The sequence below is a fragment of the Pinus tabuliformis genome, chromosome J, assembly GCF_031772625.1.
Source record: "Pinus tabuliformis cultivar Carrire ecotype Pingquan chromosome J, CPIR1, whole genome shotgun sequence".
NCBI classification, from domain to species: domain Eukaryota; kingdom Viridiplantae; phylum Streptophyta; class Pinopsida; order Pinales; family Pinaceae; genus Pinus; species Pinus tabuliformis.
This window is the reverse complement of record NC_142295.1, coordinates 899,120,375-899,137,453: the sequence shown is the minus strand read 5'-3', so window position 1 is coordinate 899,137,453 and position 17,079 is coordinate 899,120,375. Positions and strand designations below refer to the sequence as shown.

General features: G+C 38.8%; 1 pseudogene; it reads left to right on the top strand.

Annotated features, from left to right (window-relative positions):
- Positions 1-7,407: 7,407 nt before the first annotated feature.
- The window catches only part of LOC149229588 (cytochrome P450 720B2-like), a 44,100-nt pseudogene continuing 34,428 nt past the window's right edge, over positions 7,408-17,079 (top strand).

Below are 17,079 nucleotides of genomic sequence, written 5' to 3'. Positions count from 1 at the left end.
CAGGAGTTCGACTTGGAATTTGAAAAGTCTAAGTCGAAGAAATCTTTAGTTTTTGCGGAGTTGGTGTGTGACTTCTCGCATGCTAACACGGAAACTGTGGCGGAGGAGCCCATTGTGGACGAATCCTTGTTTCTAATTAGCACTTTAGATCCATGGTATGGGGATATCATGGTTTATCTCCAAACCCAATCCATTCGGCTAGAAATTTCAAGATTAGAACGTCGGAAAATATGATTCCAGTCCCAACAATACAAAATTATTGGAGATACACTTTATCGTCATGGGGCGGACTCTGTTTTCCGACGTTGTTTAACTCATGAGGAAGCTAAAAGGGTTCTAAATGACTGTCACTCTGGAGCGTGTGGCGGTCATATGTCTGGGTTTGCCACAGCCTAAAAGATATTGCGCCCTAGCTATTTCTAGCCATCTTTGTTTAAAGATTATATTAACGCAGTCTGAAAATGCCACAACTGCCAAATTTTTTATCGAAAGATGCGCGCTCCACCTGCTCCTCTCCACCCTATAACTGCCGTCGGTCCTTTTTCGAAATGGGGTATCGATTTTCTTACATGTAACCCTCACTCGGTCGGGGGGCATGCGTATATCATCCTTGCGGTAGATTATTTTACCAAGTGAGCCGAGGCGATGCCTACATTTGAGGCAGATGGCAAAACTACTGCGATTTTCATGTTCAATCATATAATTGCTAGGTTTGGTGTTCCACAAGCAATTATCACTAATCATGGGTGTCATTTTCGAAATATTATGATGACTGAACTTACAGACCAACTTGGATTGCGTCACGATAGTTCAACTCCATATTATCCACAGGCTAATGGTCTGGTTGAAGCCATCAACAAAGTTCTAGTCATCATGATCTGCGAATCATTAGGATTCATAGGTCGAATTGGCATAACATGCTATTTTTAGCACTTTGGGCGTATCGAACCTAAGTAAAAATGTCAACCGGTTTCACTCCTTTCCAACTAGTTTATGGTCTGGAAGCTGTGTTACCCATTGAATGCGAAATCCCATCATTGCAAATGGCCATCGAATTACTTCAAGCCACCTCCGAAGAGGAAAAACGTTTGTTATACTTGGCTCGGCTAGATGACAATCGACGTGATGCTTCATTAGCAATCGAAACTCATGCCAAACGTATTAAAGCTCAGTATGATTGAAATGTTACCCCTCGTAATTTTTCGGAAGGAGACCTAGTCTTATTGTACGATCAAGCAAATGATAAATTAGGCACTGGAAAATTCATACCCATGTGGCATGGTCCTTATGTTATTAAGCGAAAGCTGGCAAAAGGGGCCTATGAATTGGTAGACTTTGATAGAGTCTCTTTAGGTAAACCTAGAAATGGTCTTTACCTGAAGAGGTATTATGCTTAAATCTGGGTGTGGAGATTTTTAGTTAGGTTAGTTTTCTTTCTAGCTGGTGTGTTTAAGATTAAAAAGTGTGCTTAGCTTAGAGAGTGTTTTTTGTCATTATTCCTGCTTATCTTGATTTTACTCTTGATATTGCAGATGTCGACGCCTCTCCAAACATACATTGGGTTTGCTAATGGTGCTTGTCGTAATACATGGAACATTTCTTCCGTAGATTGGGTTATCTATTCGTCCTCTGACGAGTTGGTATCTATGCATGGGGTAAGCCTCGGTCAAACAACGAACAACATTATCGAGTATAGTGCATTGATTGAGTTATTATCTGAATCTATCTCATTTGGGATTCGGAGTTTGATAGTGAGGTTAGATTATGAACTCATTGTGTTACAGCTTAATAGAGTGTATGCCATTAGAAATCCAGTGTTATTGAGATTGTTTTTGAGAGTTCGTCTCTTGGAACGTGAATTTGACTATATTGAATATCAGCATATTCCAATATATTTAAATACATTAGCAGATGCAATTGCTTCTCGAATGTTAAGTAGACAGTTGCAATAACCATACAAGTAAATTTAAAAACATTCCATAACATGTTTTACAAGGTAAGCCGGTAATAGTAATATAGTATAGCATATAAGTGTGTCAAATATACATCGTCTTCGATCATAGGTTGAAAAACACCTTATGATCGGCAAAAATGATAGTACAAAAAGAAAAAATGTCATATGTGTCTATAATAGGCGATCATCCTATCACTGGTGATGATCACGATAAGAAAGCACTGTACGGGCCACCCTACAAAGGAACCTCCTGAAAGGTCCTGGGACCCCAATCACATAGCGTTGTAGCCTAAGAGGAATGTCATCTATGCTAGTCTCCGGAATGTCTGCTGTCAAACGCTCTAGATGACTCTCCAATTCGGCCAAGGTCTCTGTAGATTCGTCCTGTGGGGCTGGTGCTGCTGCAGCTGGTTGTTTCCTCTCATAGGGCCAGAGAGTGGCTAGTCGCCATGGACCTACATCTGCATTTGAAACTTTTACTATCAATTTTGGGACGAGATAAAAAAAAAATTAAATAAATAAATAAATTAGAAAATGTTGAAAATGATTTTACTTGAGTCATCCCATTGCTCTCCTGGTGGAAGAGCCATGTCTGGGTCACCACGATAATCTACCCCAGCATAAGGAAAGTCCTGAATAGAAAAAACTTGGTTCTCCAACCAATGAAAATACTCAGGAGTGAATCGAACGACTTCTATTCCCTCCTCAGGATGACGGGCCATAACTGAAACCCAGCGCATCAGTTTGGGCTCTCGGAGAAGTCCAGCTCCAACGGTAAGATGCTGTGGGACCAACATTGGGACCCTCTCCAGACCAAAGCTCACAACTAAAGCACCATATCCAAAGGTCTTTAGTTGTTCGTTCTTTGCTCTAGTCAGTTGGCCTTTTATATTAGCCAACACAGCCTCGCACCAGTTGAAGATGGTGCCTCGAAAGCAGTCTACTGGCATCTGCATTTGGGATCCAGTGGCTATATGTAGTGTTGCGCTTCCACAGAGCCTAGTAACAGTAAACGCAATCACTTTGAGCTCAGGAAGGGATATGGTTTTGATATCTATCCCTTTGTCTCTAGTTTGGTCGTTACAAAACTCTAACCAGAGGCTATCGACAGACTGGCCACCGGGTCTAGTCCTGAATAGAGTCAAATGTTCACCTCTCTTAGGCAAACCAGTCAAAAAGTAAATGCCTTCTGGCTCCATTTCGAGCTGGTGACCACCAATAAAGAAGCACTGGTCCTGTATATTCCACCTGTCTACTAGCCACTGCAAAAAGTCCACCTGGGCCCTCATGCCAGGTATGGCCCAGAATTTGTATAAGCTGCATGCCTTCAATGCATCAATCGAAGGTTAATGATTAATCGCAGTGAGATCTACATCCTCGTGCTCCCGTTCCCGCCAATCAAGCATTATGTATACCCTACATTCAATAAAAAGGCGGATTAGAATATCTAAAATCAAAATTTTTGGGTGGAATTTGAAAAATTTAGGTTTAAAAACCTTTGCTGTGGGGATCACACCCTCTCTGTTAGAGACAGTGCTTGGGTCTGCACTTTGCCTTCACGGCAGGTGCAGACCCCTGACTTTTTCCTTTTTACGAAAAAGTCGGCGTCCGCAAGTTACCTGTGCTATGCCTGCGAACCCCCGTGCGTGGGTTTTAACCTAAAAAATTTCCTAAAAAACAAAATAAAGCCCTAAAAACAATTTTCAAACGGATGAAATAAAAGAGTAGGATGATGTGGATTACCTGGAGGAGACGGCGTTCAATTCCAATGGATGGATTTTCCGCAATCTTCACGGGAGGTTTCTGACCAAAAGCTTTCTTTTCTCACTCTAAAGTCAAATGGTAAAAATGAATTTACAAAAGCCCTTTTTATAAGATTTTTTGAATAAATGAGTTTTTAATTTGTTTATTTTTCACTTTAAGGAGGTAACTTTTGAAGAATTTTTATCCATTTTAAATAGGTATGAGTAATGTTTGAGTTTTTGTGCAGGATAATGGATTTTTCAGGCAAAGTTGGTCTTTTTTGACGAAAAAACATTAGAGTCACCTTTAAGCTCTTTTCTGACTCCTAAAACATGAAAAGATTGCCGAGTTTTTCTTTTTGAGCTCGTTAAAACGGAACTAAAAGGACAGTCCACTTACAACCCTTTTCTGACCGTAAAAACATGAAAAGGTTGCCAGATTTTTGTCGTTCCAAATTTGATATTGGTTATCAAACGACATGTCATTCGTCACTTTTTTACTTTTTCGGATCAGAGGCACTAATTATGAAAAGTACTCCTTGGTCATAATGATCAAGCGGTTCTCTCAAGTATTATTTTATACTTTTTCGAGGCTGGGAGACACAAATTTACGAAAAAGGACAACCATGGAGTCTTCTTAAGTTTTTTTAGACTCTATAAAATTGAAAAACGCCGAGTTTCTCCTATACTGGACTCGTTAAAATTTAACAGTAAAGGACCTTTTTAATTACAAACAGGAACAGACCACTCCTTCTTAGGGTTCGAATTTAAACTAAGTTGGACTCATCCAAAGGATGAGCTTATAATCAAGCAAATGTTATCCTACTCAAGCTTGTAAAAAAAAAAGAGGTACTTGCTAGAAATGGTGGGGGAAAAGAGAGAAAATGAGCCTGTTTGTCATACTTTGTAACCACTCTTGAACACGACACTTTTATTCACCTGGGTTGGGAAATCCTTTGCCTAATAGTTGATCAAACCATATTGAAAGTCTTCAGCCGGTTTCTGGGTATTAACTTTGGGTCAATTGTCACCAAACCATCTGTTGTGTCGTTATGCGTTCAAGAGGTCAGTGCAAATAAACCATTCATCTGCAAAATATCTGTCATCCATCTTGACCGTCCCTGAGTCAGTCCTTGCAACTAAATTTATTCAAACTTGATCTATGATTTCGTGTTGTGGGCTTGCCTACGACAAATCGCTTTCTATCGACTTCAGCTCATTATCTAGAAAGATGATCTAGAAATCGTCAGTACCTTGGGATCTGCATGCCTCAATGGTAGGTTTCTCACCTTCAACGATAGGTTGCATCATTGACCTTCGATCAAAGGATTCCGTGACATGTTTGACATCAACACATCTATTCACATCTCATGGATTGTACTGAGTACTTTGAGAGCCATTGACATTACTGGTGGTCTCTCTCACACTTGTTAACAGTTTACATCATTGACTGGTAATCAAGTGGTTTCTACCATGTTCGACTTCGACACATTCATTCATATGGTTAGAATCGTACTATTTCGGGAAGTAGAAATCAAGACCCTAGATCTAGTTTCCACCATCCAGGCTGCGAGGAATTTTGTATTCATTATACAATGGACTATTCATAAACAGATGGTTGCGTCCATACTGTGTCTACATGTGTCTATACTTGTGATGTATTACAAGATCATTCCTATATCAGAGCAGTAGTTAGTTTTCTAGTCAGTTTTGATCTGAGTATGGGAATGCCTACCTCAGCGATGATATGATCTCATATATATATTTTTCATTGAATGTTTTTATAGGTTCCAACCGGGCTCTCCACAAGATGATCCTCAAAATGATAAAGTACTTCACTCTTCTTAGATGATAAATGAAATCCTCATCTACGACAGACTTCGCACTTTAGGGCACAATCTGTTACACAAAATATTGTCACCATGACTATTTGCAGTCAGTATGGGTCTATCATCATTCATACTGTCCTCCTTAGCAAGTCTCAAACCTCATCTCTTCATGTCAAGCTTTGAAAATGAGAGAAAGACCTTAAAAATCAACAAAGCTCTGGTTCCACACTTTCTCTCACTATTGCCTGCGGTCCCGCACCCCTTGTTCATTTTACCTGCAGACCTGCCCGCTCTGTCTCTAAAGGAGTGGGTGCAGACCCCTGTGAAAGTCAAAAAGGTGCAAGTTTATTCTTAAAAACTCACTTGTGGTTAATTCTGGATGATTCTAGAAGGAATCTTGACGTGGATGGTTCGCTCCTAGGTGGTTCATGCATCCCAAAACTAACGGAGCTAATCCCTTGATGAGAGGAGCTTATCCCTTTGAAGGAGGTCTTTATCCCTTTGAAGGTGGACCTAGTAACTTCCCTCCATTGCACTATAAATTAAGGCATTGGGCTGGTTGCTAGGGAGGTTAGAAGCTGAACATTTTTTAGGGTAAATGCTGTTGGAATTGAGACTTCCTAGTTAAGCTTGAGAGGAGAGATTACATACCTTTTGGCTTCATTGGGAAGAGAGTGAAACTTGTCAAAGTAGAGGAGATTCTTGCTCGACCCTGGGAGGAGCTTGTATAGCATCAAGGCAACAAGGTTGTAAAGTTCTTCTATGATTAATGTTAATACAATCAGATTCATTTTTCTCAACAAATTGTCTTATGTGATTTGTTTCGTGAATTCCTTGATCATCATGATAGTATGCTTTATTATATTGGATTTTTAGGTGCTATTTAATGTGTGTGCTTGTTTGTGTTTACATATTCTTTACAATGGAGCTCATTTGGATCAACGGAGTGTGGCTTCCACAAACTTGCACTGGACCCAAGGTAGGCCTAAAACATTTGTTTTCCTTTATCTACAAATTGCATATTTGGAGAAAGATAGAATTTGTTTGGTTTGCTTGTCGCTAGATATCATTAGATACTAGGGAGGTCGGTCTTGTCCACAAGAACGACTTATCCAGCCGACAAAATAGTACACCTCGCTTACCTCAAAAATGTTCAGCTTCTAACCTCTCTAGCAACCAGCCCAATGCCTTAATTTATAGTGCAATGGAGGGAAGTTACGAGGTCCACCTTCAGAGGACGCATTTACCCTCAAAAATGTTCAGCTTCTAACCTCTCTAGCAACCAGCCCAATGCCTTAATTTATAGTGCAATGGAGGGTCCACCTTCAAAGGGATAAAGCCCTCCTTCAAAGGGATAAGCTCCTCTCATCAAGGGATTAGCTCCTTTAGTTTTGGGATGCATGAACCACCTAGGAGCGAACCATCCACGTCAAGATTCCTTCTAGAATCATCCAGAATTAACCACAAGTGAGTTTTTAAGAATAAACTTGCTCCTTTTTGACTTTCACAGGGGTTTGCACCCACTCCTTTAGAGACAGAGCGTGCAGGTCCGCAGGTAATATGAACAAGGGGTGCGGGACCGCAAGCAACAGTGAGAGAAAGTGCGGAACCAGAGCTTTATTGATTTTTAAGGTCTTTCTCTCATTTTAAAAGCTTGACATGAAGAGTTGAGGTTTCAGACTTGCTAAGGAGGACAGTATGAATGATGATAGACCCATACTGACTGCAAATAGTCATGGTGACAATATTTTGTGTAACAGATCACATTAAGCTTGCTGACGTGTGAATAGTGGGTGGTGTCGTTTGTGTAGTCGTGATTAATGTTCTAAAAATAAGAGATTGGGGATAGTTGCGCTCCAAGGAAAGCATGGAATTAGGGATCATGGCGGAGACTAGTGTTACGTATTCATGGCTGGTGAGATTTGTCTATTTCATTTTGGCAATGATACTGCTTCAGCTGTACAGAATAGTGGATAGTTGAGGCTACAATTTGCCTCCTGGTTCTAAAGGGTGGCCATTGATTGGAGAATCCTTGGGCTTCATGCGAGCGATTAATTTGGGTTCACAACCACACCGATTCATTCAAGATCAAGAGCTAGGGTACTGTGTTAATTTTAATGTTCAACATCTAGAGTTGAGGTGCTGTCTTAATTTTAACATGCGTGCGTATTTTGTCAAATATCAAATACAAGATGTGAGTTATATATGTGAAGGCGAATTACGAAGGTATGGCAAGATATTCAGATCAAATTTGTTCGAAAGATCTCGAATGATTATGTCTAGGGATCCATAATTCAACAAACATATTCTGCAAAATGAAGGCAGGCTGTTTTAATCCAGTTATCTGAGACCTTTTCGAAATCTCATCGGCAAATTCGCTTTGCTTTCGGTGCATGGAGATCTCCAGAAGAAGCTCCATCGAATGACCGTAAATTTCCTGGGGTTTGAGAAGCTGCACATGCACTTCATGGAGGACATACAGAACCTTATGCACACCACCTTCGCCCAATGGCAAGCCAAGATGGATATCCATCTTTACGAGGAGTGCCATCAGGTGAGTGTTGGAAATAATAATCCCAACCACCGCAATAAACAGCCTGACAGCAGCCATACCTGTCAGACGTACCTTTGCAAGTTGCGTCTCTTCTTGAAGATGGAAGGACTGAAGCGAGACGTGAACCATTCAGAAACTTAGCAAAGGCATTTAAGGAAGTTATATACTTTGGTAAATGGATATGGGCAAGCATTCATTCAGCAACCTTTGCCCACACTCCAGAAACACCTGCGTGATTCTGAACACACTCAACAACAACATCATATTAATTATTTTTCTCTGTCATGAACTAAATGTAAAGATTGTATGTTGAGTTAAATATGAATGTAAAACTCATTTTTACTGAGTAGAGAGGTTAGAGAGTAAGAGGTAAGGAAAAGAGTGCAAGTCTCTGTGGAGAGAATGGTGGAGCAATTTTTGGTGGGTGTGTGAAAACAACAGTTACTCTGTTTTACTATGTGTTATTCCGCGCAAGTTTAAATCACTGTAAAACTTTTATTTTACTTGGTGAATGAGCGGCAGTCTCATGTAAATGTATTTGATGTTTTAGAATTCAATACTAAGTTTTTATTTTGTTGCTCCGAAACCTATCTTGTTATTTTTGCTGTGAGTATTCATTAAGTCTCTGGAATAGTTCCGCGCCGCGCGAAATCCAAGTGCGCAAAATTAGATTCGCGTGTGTGAAGATAGGTGAGTGAAATCAGCTCCGCGGTGTGCAAACCTAGCTTTGCGAAAGTCAAAATACCTCTGCCCCTCCGCGAAAATTAAATTTCCCAAATATTTCCAACATGGTATCAGAGCGGGTTAAACTTTGTTATTGTAAAAACAAGTGTTTTTACTAACTATGAAAATTTTTTTGAGCGCACATTATTTTTTAACGTATTTACCAGTAGGTAGAAAGTTTTTTTACACTCAGAAATGGAAAAATCAAGCACAAGTTTGACTAATCCTCAAATACCTCAGTTTAATGGCAAAAATTATGATTATTGGGCTATTACAATGAAGGCTCTATTTTCTTCTCAAGACATTTGGGATTTGGTGGAGAATGGTTTTCAAGAACCAGCAGATGCAGCAGCATACTATGCCTTATCTCAACAAGAAAGAGATGTGTTAAGGGACAACAGGAATAAGGATTCAAAAGCCCTGTTTTATATCTTTCAAGCAGTTCATGAAAGTATTTTCCCAACGGTTGCAGTAGCAACGAAGTCCAAGCAAGCATGGGACACCCTCCAGACAACCTACCAAGGCATGGCAAAAGTCAAGACAACAAAACCGCAAATGTTGACGAGAGATTTTGAAACACTTTGTATGAAAGAGTCTGATAATATAGACTCATTTTTTACACATGTAAGTGGGATGGTTACTCAAATCAGGCGTCATGGTGAGACACTTGAGGAAAGAAGAATAGTTGAGAAAGTTTTGAGAAGTTTGCCAGCAAGGTTTGAGGCTATTGTTGTGGCCATAGAAGAGACAAAGGATCTCTCATAGTTTTTAGTGGATGAGCTTAATACATCACTGATTTCTCATGAACATAGACTGAACAGAGTAGCAAGCTCTTCATTGGAGCATGCCTTCAAGACTCAAGTATCATTTGGTCAAGTTCGAGGCAGAGGAAGATCATATGCTAGAGGAAGAGGAAGAAGCCCACATAGAGGTGGAAGAAGTAGCCTTTCAAGCTCAAATGGAAGAGGTAGCAATCAAAATCCAAGTCAAGGCCCAAGACAAAATCAAGCACAAGGTTAGAGGTATGATAAATCTCAACTTCAATGTCATTACTGTAAGAAGTATGGTCATTATGCAAATGAATGTAGAAAGAAGCAATATGACATTAGTAACAAACCAAGTGTAAATTTCACAAGAGAAAATCAGAACCATGATAGGATGGTTTTAGCTTGTAATGTAGCAAAAGAAAAACAGAGTGATATATGGTATCTAGATTCAGGGTGTAGCAACCACATGTCACGAAACATAGAAATGTTTTATGATCTAGATGAAAGTGTGAAATCTGAAGTGACATTAGGGACTGATAGCAAAGTCTCTATCATGGGAAAAGGAAGAGTTAATATCCTAACAAAGAAGGGGGATAAGAAATCCATCTCTGATGTTTACTTTTTCCCCAGTCTAAAACATAATCTCACGAGCGTTGGATAGCTCATGCAGAAAGGCTATAATGTCTTCTTCAAAAATGATGTGTGCACAATTTTGGATAGGCCTCCAAGCATACAGCTGTTTGCAAATGTTCAGATGACAAACAATAAAATGTTTCCCCTAAAGATAAGATCAGATTTGAAAGAAGGTGCACAAGCAAAACTATCAATGAACTCACAAGAGGATGGAAGAAAAGAGGTAGCTGTCACACAAGTAAACTTTCAAGCAGAGGTAAAAGATGAAAACTAGTTATGGCACTTGAGATTTGGACATCTCAACTTTGAAGGTTTGTATTTGCTGCATAGGAAAGACATGGTGAAGGGTTTACCACTCATAGAAAAACCAGACAACATATGTGAAGGATGTATCTTGGGCAAGCAACATAGAGAGACATTTCCAGTAGAAAATTTAGTTAGGGCAAAGGCACCTTTGGAGATTGTCCACTTAGACTTATGTGGACCAATGTAGACACCATCAATTGGTGGCAGTCACTATGTACTGACCTTCATAGATGACTACACAAGGAAGACATGGGTCTTTCTCCTAAAACAGAAAAGTGAAGTGTTTGAGCGCTTTCGCCAATACAAGGCTCTTGTTGAGAAGTAAAGTGGACACTACATCAAAGTCCTTAGGACTGACAGAGGTGGAGAATACATCTCAAATGACTTCCTTCAATTTTGCAGGGAGCATGGAATTCACAAGCAATTTACAACAAGATATACACCGCAGCAAAATGGTGTGGCAGAAAGGAAGAATAGGACCATTATGGAGATGGCAAGGAGTATGTTGAAGGAAAAGCATTTTCCAAATGACTATTGGGCTGAAGCTGTCACTTGTGCAGCATATATCTTGAATAGATGTCCAACCAAAAGCGTCCAGAACATTGTTCTTGAAGAGGCATGGAGTGGAAGAAAACAAAATGTCACTCACATGAGAGTTTTTGGATGTGTGGCTTATGCACATGTCTCGGATGAGTTGAGAAAAAAGTTGGACAGCAAGGGGGAGAAATGCATATTTGTTGGATACAATGATGAATCCAAGGCATACAAACTCTACAATCCATTAACCAAGAAAGTCATAATTAGCAGAGATGTGCAGTTCATAGAAGAGGAAGCATGGGATGGAAGTTTAGAAAAGACAAGAAATGCCAAAGCATGCATACCACATGAGGACAACGAGGAATTAACAGCAGCAAGTAATTCCTCAACAGTGACTCCCTCTACTCCTATTCAAGCGCAGCAAAGCAGGAAGCAAGCGATGCCATCAACAAATAATAGGACAGTTTCGCGCAGCCAAGCAAGTGCTTCTCCAAGCACATCGCAAAGCATGACACCAAGTGACATGTCAAGCCCATCTTCAGCAAGCACAAGAAGGCCAAAATTCATAAATTTAAATGAAATTTATGAGAAAGATGAAGTTGATAGTAGCATAGGTCTGAATTCCTTATTTTCATTATTTTGTCATGTAGATGACCCAATCCTCTTTGAAGATACAGTCAAAGAAGAAAAATGGGTTCCGGCAATGGAGGAAGAAATAGAAGCAATAGAAAGGAATGACACATGGGAGTTAGTGAGCCTTTCGAAAGGAAAACATGTTATTGGAGTGAAGTGGGTCTATAAGACCAAAAGAAACATTGAGGGAAAGATTGAAAGGCACAAAGCAAGGCTAGCTGTCAAAGGATACAAGCAACAACATGGAAGAGATTACGTGGAGACGTTCACGCCAGTCGCGCGGATGGAGACAGTGCACACAGTTGTGGTGATTGTCGCGCAGCATAAATGGACAGTGTATCAGATGGACGTAAAGTCAGCGTTCTTGAATGGAAGTGTTGAAAGAGGAAGTGTATGTCACACAACTTCCTGGTTATGAGATTGAAGGCCAAGAAGACAAAGTATATCAGTTAAAGAAAGCTCTTTATGGGTTGAAGCAAGCACCGCGTGCATAGTACAGTAGGATAGATGCTTACTTGTTGGACAATGGTTTCAACAAATGTGATGGTGAGCTTACTCTCTACATCAAAGAGAGCGAAGGTAATATTCTCATTGTCATCTTATATGTAGATGATTTGATTTTTACAGGCAGTGATGATTTCCTCATCGCTGATTTCAAACAAGTCATGAAGAGTGAATTTGAAATGCCTGACTTGGGATTGTTAAGATATTTTTTGGGCATAGAATTGAAGTAAACAGAAAATGGCATTTTTATCTCTCAAGCAAAGTATGTGGCAGAAATTTTGGAGAGGTTTGAAATGTATAACAACATGTCCGCAGCAACTCCAACTGTCATAGGGTTGAAGTTGAACAAAGAATATTGTAGCAGCAATGTCAATCCGACATTATACAAAAAGCATGATAGGCAACCTGATGTATTTGACTGCCACTAGGTCATATATAATGTATGCAGTAAGTTTGGTGTCAAGGTTCATGGAGACACCCAAGGAGACACATTGGCAAGCAGCGAAAAGGATTCTAAGATATGTCAATTGGACAAAAAAGTATGGCATTTTGTACACAGCAACAAGCGATTTCAGGCTGGTTCGTTACGCTGACAGTGATTGGGCAGGCAGTGTCAATGACCAAAAGAGCACGTCAAAATATGTTTTTCATTTGGGTTCTAGAGCCATTTCATGGGCCTCCAAGAAGTAGCCAATAATATCACTGTCAACAGCAGAAGCTGAATATGTCACAACAACAACAACAATGTGTCAGGCAGTTTGGATGAGAAAGATGTTGAGGGATCTTCTTCATGACCAAGAGGGCGCGACAACTATTTTCTGCGACAACACCTCAGCAATTGCATTGTCAAAGAATTATGTCTTCCACAAGAGAACCATGCATATTGATGCTAAATATCATTTTATTAGAGAGTTGATTAACAATGATGAAATTGTGTTGCAGCACTGTAGGTCACGGGAAACATTTGCTGATATTTTCACAATGCCATTGGTAGGTGAAAGTTTTGTTTATCTCATAAATTGTTTGGGAATTGTCAATGGTGGCAGTTGTGATTAAGGGGGAGTGTTGGAAATAATAATCCCAACCACAACAATAAATAGCCTAACAGCAACCATACTTGTCAGACATATTTTTGCAGGTTGCATCTCTGCTTGAAGATAGAAGGACTGAAGCTAGACGCGAACCATTCAGAAACTCAGCAAAGGCATTTAAAGAAGTTATGTACTTTGGTAAACAGATATGGGCAAGCATTCATTCAACAACCTTTGCCCACACTCCAGAAAAACTTCTGTGCTTCTGAACACACTTAACAACAACATCATATTAATTATTTTGCTCTGTCATGAATTAAATGTAAAAATTGTATGTTGAGTTAAATATGAATGTAAAACTCATTTTGACTGAGTAGAGAGGTTAGAGAGTAAGAGGTAAGAAAAAGAGCACAAGTCTCTGTGGAGAAAATGGTGGAGCAATTTGTGGTGGGCACGTGAAAACAACAGTTACTCTGTTTTACTGTGTGTTATTCCGCTTAAGTTTAAATCACTGTAAAACTTTTATTTTACTTTGTGAATGAGCAGCGGTCTCATGTAAATGTATTTAATGTTTTGGAATTCAATACTAAGTTTTTATTGTGTTGCTCCAAAACCTATCTTGTTATTTTTGCTGTGAGTATTCATTACGTCTCTGGAATAGTTCCGCGCTGCGCGAAATCAGCTTCATAGTGCGCGAAGATAGGTGCGCGAAATCAGCTCCGCAATGCACGAACCTAGCTTCGTGACCCTCCGCGAAAATTAAATTTCCCAAATATTTTTAAAAGTAAGCACCATCTTTATATTTCAGAAAAGCTATGCATTAATTAAAAATTCTTTAAAGACCTATTTGAGTGACTCAAGGAAAAGGTTAATATCTTAATAACATAATTAATAATAAAATTAAGGATCAGATTGCATCATCTTATATGTTAAACATGTAGTTGAGTAGTTTCCAATAAAGAGTGAGAAGAAAGAACTTGTGTTTTTTTAATGAGTAAGGAGTTGTTGAAACCTAATGGCACTTTATCATGGAATGCCCTCCCTATAAGGATACAGGGAGTTGGGTAGTTCCCAAGAAAAAGTGGGAAGAAAGAACTTGTGTTTTTTGTGAGGAAAGAGCAGTTGAAACTTAATAACACTTTATCGCGGAGTGTCTTGCCTATAAAGACATTTGTAGTCAGTTAGAAAACTTGCAAATAGATAATCTGTTAGCTATTTGTCAAAAGAAAATTTTAAAAAACTAATTTTTTTAACCATTATTCACACCAAAAAAACTATTATAGAGAAAAACTTGATTGTATAATGTTTTATTAGTTAAATATCTAACCCCTTATAGTATAGTGTGGAGATGATTGATCGTGTTTGTATTTGTTCAATTTCCAGGTCATAAATGAAACACTTCGTCTCGCCAACGTCGCTTCAGCGCTTTTCCGATACGCCTACATCATCTTCAAGAACAAATGGATGATTAATCGCATTATAGTACGATTTGATTCATGTAGTATGGAGTGTTAAAAACAGTAAGCAAGTTTGAAGCATAAAACAATAATAGCCGCTCTGTGGACATATAACTATCATATTTCAAACATATTTATGTATTTCTTGTATTAAAGCCTGAAAATTGGGTTTCACTTTGATTCTCATCGGGTTAATGTATTATTCAACTATTATTGCATATCCTTATCTAAAGAACAAGATAACAAGGTTCCAAGTGATAAAAAAGGTGGTCTGCATAATAGTATGGTTTACTAGAAAAATATTAAAAAGTAGAGATAAATATAGTTGTATAAATTAAATGTGTGTTTTTTTGGGTCAAATTGGTAGTGGTAGTGAAATAAGAAAGTTTTTAAAATTAATAGAATATATTATAAAAATGTGACTTGGAATAATGGAGAATTTTCTAGATTATTTTATTATTAGTTATTGGTTATGATTAGTTAGATTAGATAATATTTTTGAGGAATTTTGTTTAATTTCCTCAATGAATTTCTAATCTTATTTATGTACAAATTATTTGATGAATGATATGAAGTCATGTACACTTTTAATTGATCATTTCCTCCATATTTTGTGTCTCTCTTGAATTTATCTTTGTATCACAACTTGGTGTGGGAGCGTAGTTAGACCTCCAAAGTGCCTTGTTTGTTGCATATTTTGTTATGTCACAGAGGTAAAGTGATGCACAAATGATATGTCTATATTTTTATACCTTTTTTACTATGACCCTTTTGATGATCATTTTTTCATGATGCCATTTGGAAACAGTTTTTATTCCGGTGGCATTTTTTAGCCGGAAGAATTCTATGGTAAACAAAACAATTTTATTGATGGCCATAAGTATCATGAGTTCCAGTCTACTCCACAGGATGTTGCGATTGAAGAGCTACCAGTTAATCATGAGGAAAGGTCTAAGGAACCTACTATTGAAAACATAGATAATGATCAAGGCAATACAAGAATCAAAACACAACAAAAGTAGAAACAAAACCAAAATGTGTTCAAGCAAGCTAACAACTCTTATTTAAGACAATCATCATCTCAAAGCTCCAAAGTAACCTATGGAGGGCAAAGAAGTTCATATTACACATCCTCAACAATCATGGGAATGAGCCCTCATGAGGTGACTCACAAGGAGCAAATGGAAGCAAATAAAATTATCTATGGGCACAAAGAATTTGGTGCTCAAATGTTGGACGCTGAAAGCAGGAAAAATGCTCCTACCAAGCTTGCACCCTCTAAAGTGTTATCAGCTACCAGCGATCAAGGCAAACCATATTGTGATGAGGACAAACTAGATCACAAGGTTTATTGTGTTTTATCATCTCACACTAAAAGGAAGGAAAAACATGACTATGCATGAATTTCTCCATTAAGGGGGATACTTGGAATAATGGAGAAATGTAGAATTCTACAGATTAGTTTATTATTAGCTATTGGTTGTGATTAGGTAGATTAGATCCTATTTTGAGGAATTTGTTCAGTTTCCTCAACATATTTCTAATCTTATTTATGTACAAATTATTTGGTGAATGATATGAAGTTTTGTGCAGGCACTCTTCAGGTTGAGCTCGGCTCACCTGAGAGTTGCTCATTTCCTCCATATTTTGCCTCTCTTAAATTTATCTATGTGTTGTAAATATATTGAGAAATAAATTTTAATTGAAAAACAATATGTTGACCTCTGCTGCTACTATTGGTGGTTATCTCCTAGATGTTGCTTCGCTTACCATTCCATAGCGATGTCGACCGGTTCATTGGGCCTAGAGAAGCTGTAACAATATCTCCATGGGTCTTCCTCTGCCCAATTACCTGCCCCGTGGATCAACTGAAACGGTACTCTCGCACAATGATCTTTCACAATACAATGCGGGTCATACAGATTAAAGATTCGGACATTGAAAGGATATTTCTTGATCTCCTCTGTTTTGACATATGCATGCTTGAGGTTCTGTATCTCGTACAACCTGATCCAGAATGGAAGACTGGGCCAAGGTGCCTTCTTCTTCTCCTGCATCCTAGCTAACAGTCCTGCCGAGATGTGGTATGATATTTCTTAGATGACGAGCTTTTCCATGGCAAATTTCAGCAAAACATGTGGAGGCTTCTCTGTGTTGTACATCCATATGAAGGTGTCGGACGGTGAGGCATACCAATCCGCTATGTCGATCAGTGCCTCCACTGTTTTCCTTTGACATGAAAGGTGGATCATGATCAAATATCATATTGTACACCGGGGTGACAAAATGATCTGAAAGTTGTTTGATAACTCCTCTAAAGTTGCATTCAGAAAATAGTTTACAATAAGTATTGACAGAGGTTTCTGTTGATGTCCATGCCCACTTCAAGCCTGGGAACTCCTAACAGGC